This window comes from Triticum aestivum, chromosome 4A (assembly GCF_018294505.1).
Source record: "Triticum aestivum cultivar Chinese Spring chromosome 4A, IWGSC CS RefSeq v2.1, whole genome shotgun sequence".
Lineage (NCBI taxonomy): Eukaryota > Viridiplantae > Streptophyta > Magnoliopsida > Poales > Poaceae > Triticum > Triticum aestivum.
This window is the reverse complement of record NC_057803.1, coordinates 328,281,690-328,288,159: the sequence shown is the minus strand read 5'-3', so window position 1 is coordinate 328,288,159 and position 6,470 is coordinate 328,281,690. Positions and strand designations below refer to the sequence as shown.

Below are 6,470 nucleotides of genomic sequence, written 5' to 3'. Positions count from 1 at the left end.
TTTGCATGTTTTCACTTACTGTTGCACTTGATGTTGCAGGAGAGGGCTCATCTTACAAGGATGGTGCCACCTGAACCTCTCCCAGAGGAATCCAGTTTTGTAGCTGATGCTAGAGATTTGATTCCACGGAGAAGAACAAATACTACTGCAACTGTTAGAGGAAGAACAACTATGGCAAGCAGAGGCAAGAGAAGGGCAACAACACAAGTGGTACCAAATGCAAGTACTGACTGTTTAACTTAAATCACAAGTGTTGGTCCTGACTGTTTGCATGTTCTTAAGTTACTATACCTTTCAAATGCAGATGAGCCTGGAACAAGTGCCAATGCAGGCAGTGCAGTGAAGAAAACAAGAAGTGGTGGAAGATCTGGTGGAAGAAGTGGTGGAAGGACTGGCGGCAGAGCTGGTGGAAGAGCTGGTGCAAGAGGAGGTAGAGCTGGAAGAGGCACTGGCCCAGAAGCAGCAGGGGGAGGAGCTGGTGTAGAAGGGAGAAGAGTTGAAGATACAGCTATGTGGCAGTTGATGTTTGGACAAGATGGAGCAAGGAATGCCATACCAGACTTGAATGAGGAGATTCCAGTGACCCAGAATGCCCCTAGCACTCCAAAAAATTAGTTTAGTTGCTCAATTAGTTCATAGCTGAACTGCAAAAATGTCCCAGTTCATGTATGAACTGCAACCTTGCAACAAAACATGTTTTGTAATGCACTGGTAGTCATTTAGGCCATGGTGGATCTTCATTTTGCCTGTCATATATCTATCATGCATGGTGCACAATGATTATGTTGTTGATCTCCATATCTGTCATGCTATATTGAGCCAAGTTGTACATTTAAAAAATATCTGTTTTGTGTATGAGGCTGCAAATTTCAGTTAAAATAACTTCAACTTTGTCTCTGCTTTTTGTATTTGCATTTCAAATTTTCAGTAAAAAGGTATAATACTGCTATTATCTATTTGCATTTGCAGTAAATATGCAAAAAAAATTGAGAACAATTGAGAACAAATATGATACTACTATTATCTATTTACACTTCAAATATTGCAAAAAAAATTGTTCAAAAAAATTTGGGTGATACTGGGACTCGAACCCAGTATCTGGTACTTGTGACAGTGGGGGTCGTACCAGTAGGCTATGAGAGGATATCAAGCATATGCTGCCAATCTTCCAATTTGTATATACTGCTAAACCTTACTAGTCGTCCGATCAGAAATCAACGGACACTGCATCGTCTGCCACCTCTGGCCAAACAGGGCGGCGCACGACACCGCCCGTACGCCGGTGGGCCATCGCCACTTCCCGCCTTAGCCTCTTCCCGCAAACATCGCTTCCCGCCTTCGCCGCTTCCCGCCAACGCCTCTTCTCGCCTTCGCCTCTTCCCGCCATCGCCGCTCGGCCTCTACAAAAGCCATGGTCACCATGGCCAAACTCTAGCCACTTCCGTCCACTGACATGGTGCGCAAGCTCATCACCACCTGGGTAACAATCACCGGGACATGGGATCACGTTGCGCGTCCCCGTTCCTCTTCCACCCCTGCTCTGCCGCCCAATCCCTCTCCTACCACGCCCGAGCCCGAGCCATGGGAGCCATGGGAGCACGCTCCCCTCCAGCCCGAGCCATGGGAGCCATGGGAGCACGCTCCCCTCCAACCCGAGCAGCAGCCGCTCCCAGCCGTGGTGCCCGCCGTTGATCAGTAGACTGCCCTGCTGAATTCGTACGGCACAGTCCGCAGGGAACACGCCAGCCGTGACCTGCAAGCGGCCATCGACAGATGTGTCGTTGCCATCTCCAATGACACCGCGGTGAGGGAAGAATCCACTCGCATGTTCACCGCCGACGAGCGCCAAGCAGTCCTGGGGCTCCACGCAGATGTTTAGGCATCAGACGCAGCTAGAGTGCGGCAGGCCGTCGCACACCACAGTGCGGCGCGCGACGCCATGGTCCGGAGGCAGGCTGCAGCCACGGAGAAGGCACCAGCGCATGTCAGCCATGGTCCGGAGCCAAGCTGCAGCCGCCTGGTCATGGAGTACATCGACCTATCGTCCGACGAGGACTAGAGGTTCAGAAAGTTCAGAGTTTCAGAACTCTGTTCTTGTTGCAGTGATGAGAGTTTCAGAAAGTTCTGAGTTCTCCAGTTTATCCCAAGTTAGTTTGTGTTATTGCCCAAGTTAGTTTGTGCTGTTATCTTCTAATGCTCAAGTCAGTTTGTGTTAATCAAGTCAACTTTGTTCTACTCAGTTCGTGTTAATCATTGTTGTACTCTGTACTGAACTTCTTCAGAGAAATTCAATGTCAATCCAGTGAATTTCTTCAGTGTTCTACTTATTTTGCATTTGAGAGTTTATTTGTCTGAATTTCTGTGTTGGATAACATAACTTGTCAAATTTGCAGATTAAGAAAGACAAATAACTGGGCATGAAAATTTTCAAACTTGAAAAACTTGTTCATCATATAGTCACACATACTTGAAATCCTCACACAAATCCCCTACTAACCAATGCAACTAGAGCATAAATCACTACACTTGCAAGAACAACAAGTACTAGAAACAAATCTAATTTTCCCTATTTTTTCTCTGATCATCTAATTTATTCCTCTCTTTCTTCATCCTCTGAATGTCTTGTTCCTTGTCAAGCAAAGCATTTTGTAGCTTCTAGTTGTCATTTGCAAGCTTTCCAATTACCACCCTTGATCTGCCCCTGCCATGCATCATCCATCCACCTCAAATACCCACAGGAGTTTAACCCCTGTACATTTCAAATTACAGAAACACATCCAGTCAAAATTGTCATACGGTGCAAAATTCAGTGAAACAAATAAAAAACTTATCTCATACCTCGTATGGACAACTCAGAAATCGTCGGCCTGCATCAAATCCTTCATTGCAAACCCTAATAACTGGCGTCAATTTGCACCCACATTCAGCCGCACCAAATCCTTCATTGGAAACCCTAATTCCGCATGCCCCCTAAAATTCCAAAGTGAAATCAAAAAAAAGAAATACAACAAGAAATCGAGGAAAGAACATACCTTCATCGCTTTTTTGGAGCCAAAACTAAGCTCTAATGTGACTATCCACTCGCCATCCATGTCGCATCCGGTGCCAGAGCCGCCGCCGCCGCCTTGGTTGACAGAGCCGCCATCGGTTTGGTCCAAGCCGCCGTTGACAGAGCCACCGGCTTGGTTGAAGATGTTGTTCCCAACGCCTCTCCATGGCGCACGACCGCATCGTCTCTCCATGGTGCACGACCGGGCCGGCCGCGTCGCCTTCGCAGCTAGGGATTTGAAGAAGGGGATTGGGATACAGAGAGAATGGCCACGGGTTAAATCTCAGTAAACTGAGGGGGGTAACTACAAAGATACAAATGCATACACGGCCGACCCCATTGCGTGCGTGGCAGCCCATCTGTCCACTTTGCATGCATTTTGTAGCTAAACGAATCCGCATCAGAGTTAATGTATGACTTTTATGGGGTTTTTTTGTTTGTGTATGAATCCGTTACCGCCGCGAAAGTTTATGTACCCCAGGTGTAATTAACTCATCTTGAAACTATACGTATGGGCCGATATTAAGGTAGAATTGTTATTACCTCACGTGCTAGCCACTATACAATCCAATGTACGCCCAACATTTGTTTTATCTAAGAAATAAGTATATGATAAATTGCGTGTGCACATGCGGCCACGCGAGGTCGTTATCTGCACCACTCGTCTCCACGCGATTCGTGCTAGCGCAATACAACATTGTCGTATAATTTTCCCTAGCAGCTTACATCAGCTGGTATAACGCTCGTATTCGTGTCTGCGCGCCATAGTAAAGGCCCAAATGACAGCATGTAGTGACAACGGCTAGCTGCACCAAGCGGGAACGAGATGCGCAAAGACATTTATTGCGTGGGACAAGGCCATTCGAAGCTGCTCCCCTTCTCCATTCCTCACAGCTTAGCTGGGCTTGCAAATCATGCGTTCGTCCATGTCCCATAGTAGTTCAACACCACGTCCATTCCACCACACGAGCAATCGGATGCCTCCACTCCCTCTCATCCGTTGCCCCGAATGCAACGCTGACTACGTGCTCTGGTTTGTCTTCGGGGCTGAACTAAACCCGGGGAGGCACTTCTACAAGTGCGAACATCATGGGGTAAGTTTTTCTAAATCTTTTCATGCCTTCTTCTCCATGGCGTGCTAATCTTTCTTTCTGCTGCAGCATGGAGGGTGCAGTTTTTAAAAATGGGAGAACGAGTACATGCAGTACTTCAGCGTGCGGTGGAGACATCTGATTTCACACGCGTCGGTCCATCGCTATGTCACACTTCTCGAGCAGAACCAGTCATTGCTAAAGAACATTTTCATGTTGTGCCTCGCGAACTTGATGGTCATGGTCACTATCTTCCCCCACAAGCCCTAAAGTATCATTCCGGCTGCGTAGGAAGCGTCGTAGTCATACATGTGTTCATCTTCTTCTGCTCAGTGCACTTCATGCATCCCGCGCATGGCCTTGGCCATGAGCTGCCTCCTCAGAACTACATAGCTTATCCCCTCTGCGTAGGGACTGCTGTTTTTTTCATATGTTCTACTTTTTGCTGGCCGAGCTGCATGTATCACCCAGTACGTTTAGCTTGCTCATGCAGGCTGCGAGCTGGTCTATCAATAAATTATTTAGCCACCTTTGTGGACCGACGCCCCTGCTGCAATTAGCCCGTCTCTAATCACAAAACGTGTGCAAATACATCGAGTGTAACTGTGCCTGTGTGTACACCAAACAGCAGTGTATGCCATAAATTGCCCAATTGAAGCCATTGCCCAGCTCCCCTGAACCGAATAACGACACCCATCATGAATTGATTACTTCAATTAACACGCACTGCAGCGGAGCAGTTATGACCCACCCCGGACGGGCGTCCCTCGCAGGATGAATCACTAACGGACAAGGATGTATTCCTACTATGATAAATGTGTGCGGGCCCACACGCGTGCCCACACGCGTGAGGGTATAACAGGCGTATTCCCATTTCATAAGAAATTAGCACTGTGTAGTATTGCAAGTTGGGAGGCAAGATGCTATATTAGCTATCGATCACGACGCGCTGCCGACGCATGAGATAACGGCAGCGGGTGGCCGCATGTCCTCAAAATCCGTGTCCATATGTTGCAAACATTTTAGTAGCATGGTGCAAGTTTTGCAGGCACTATTCATTCAGAACAATCAAATATGGAAATAGCTATTTCGGAATCTCTGTACGCACATTAAATACAAGTACTGAAAACCCAATGAAAGTAGTATTGCTTAGCCTAAGTTATACCTGAATGCATAAACTGGTAGATCAAAACATCAAATACCTACAGGTCCATACTGTTGGAGCCATTGAGGTCTAGTTGCGGACATGCTTGTGATGATGGCCCAATCGAATTCAGTTAGCCTGTTAAGATCTTGATTATAATTTGTTTAACCGTGATTACAAATTGATCCCCTGGCCTGAATTCCCTGCTTCAGTGGCCCGTGTAGACGAATCTGTAGGCTAAGACATGCTCAGAAACTCAAAAGGGCGTCTGGAGCACCTGCTCAAGGACAAAAAAAAGTTGGATGGTTGGAATCGCATACCCTGGACAGCTACCAGCAGGTCACGCCTCTTGTGCATGCCCTACCACAAAAAGCTACTCTCCAAGTCCCAAGTTGCCGCTGCCGACCTGAAGACCTGAAGCACAACAATAGGCAACATAGCAGTCTTAATTTGGGGGAAGAGGAAGGGGAATACACACTGAGAGGGAGAGGGAGAGGACCCGTGTGTAGCCGGCGGCTGGCCGACACCATGACGGCCTGACGATACAAGTCATGCGGCGGCAGCCCCAGAAGGCCAAGAGCTCTTGCACATGCCCTACTCGACATCGTGGGCGATGTAGCTCCGACCGGCAGCGCCGAGTCCCTCGGTCGTCCGCGTCGGTGACCCCGGGGCCGATCTGGAAGAGGCCGGTCTCCTCTGCTTCCCGCGAGATGGGAAGAGAGGGGGTGGGCGATGTTGAGTGTTATCTGCTATGTCGATCGTCGATGCCCAGATTAGGAGAGAGGTAGGGCTAGAAGAGAGATAGGTCGGGTGGGCTCCTCGGCGGTTGAGTGTTTTTTCTGGTGTTAACAGGTGTGGGAGAGGAGAGCGACGAAAATCGACGGCATAAGACGGGAGACGGATCCTATGGTTGTTTTAGGTAGTAGAGATAGAGATTATTTGTCTTCTAATTAATGTGATTGAGCGATTTAAGATAATGTTAATTAATTTAGATTTGATCTTTAGAGATTGATCGTGATTGATTCTACATTACTAAATAATTTGCGCAGCATGAAAAATTTTGATATGTTCAAATTTCTTTCATTGTGTGAGAGGGTGACGCGAAAATAAACCGATGAAGTGGGGGAGGGGACGAAAAAATCTACGAAAAAAACCTATGAAAAAACCGGCGAAATTGGGAGGTGGG

General features: G+C 47.5%; 1 long non-coding RNA gene across 1 annotated transcript; it reads right to left on the bottom strand.

The window, feature by feature from the left end:
• Positions 1-2,419: 2,419 nt before the first annotated feature.
• LOC123086055 (uncharacterized) lies at positions 2,420-6,200 on the bottom strand. The gene is made up of 5 exons (XR_006440342.1): positions 5,784-6,200; positions 5,605-5,698; positions 3,033-5,514; positions 2,839-2,970; positions 2,420-2,749 (listed from the first exon to the last, which is right to left on the bottom strand). It is a non-coding gene; the product is annotated as an uncharacterized lncRNA (long non-coding RNA).
• Between the last annotated feature and the right edge of the window lie 270 nt (positions 6,201-6,470).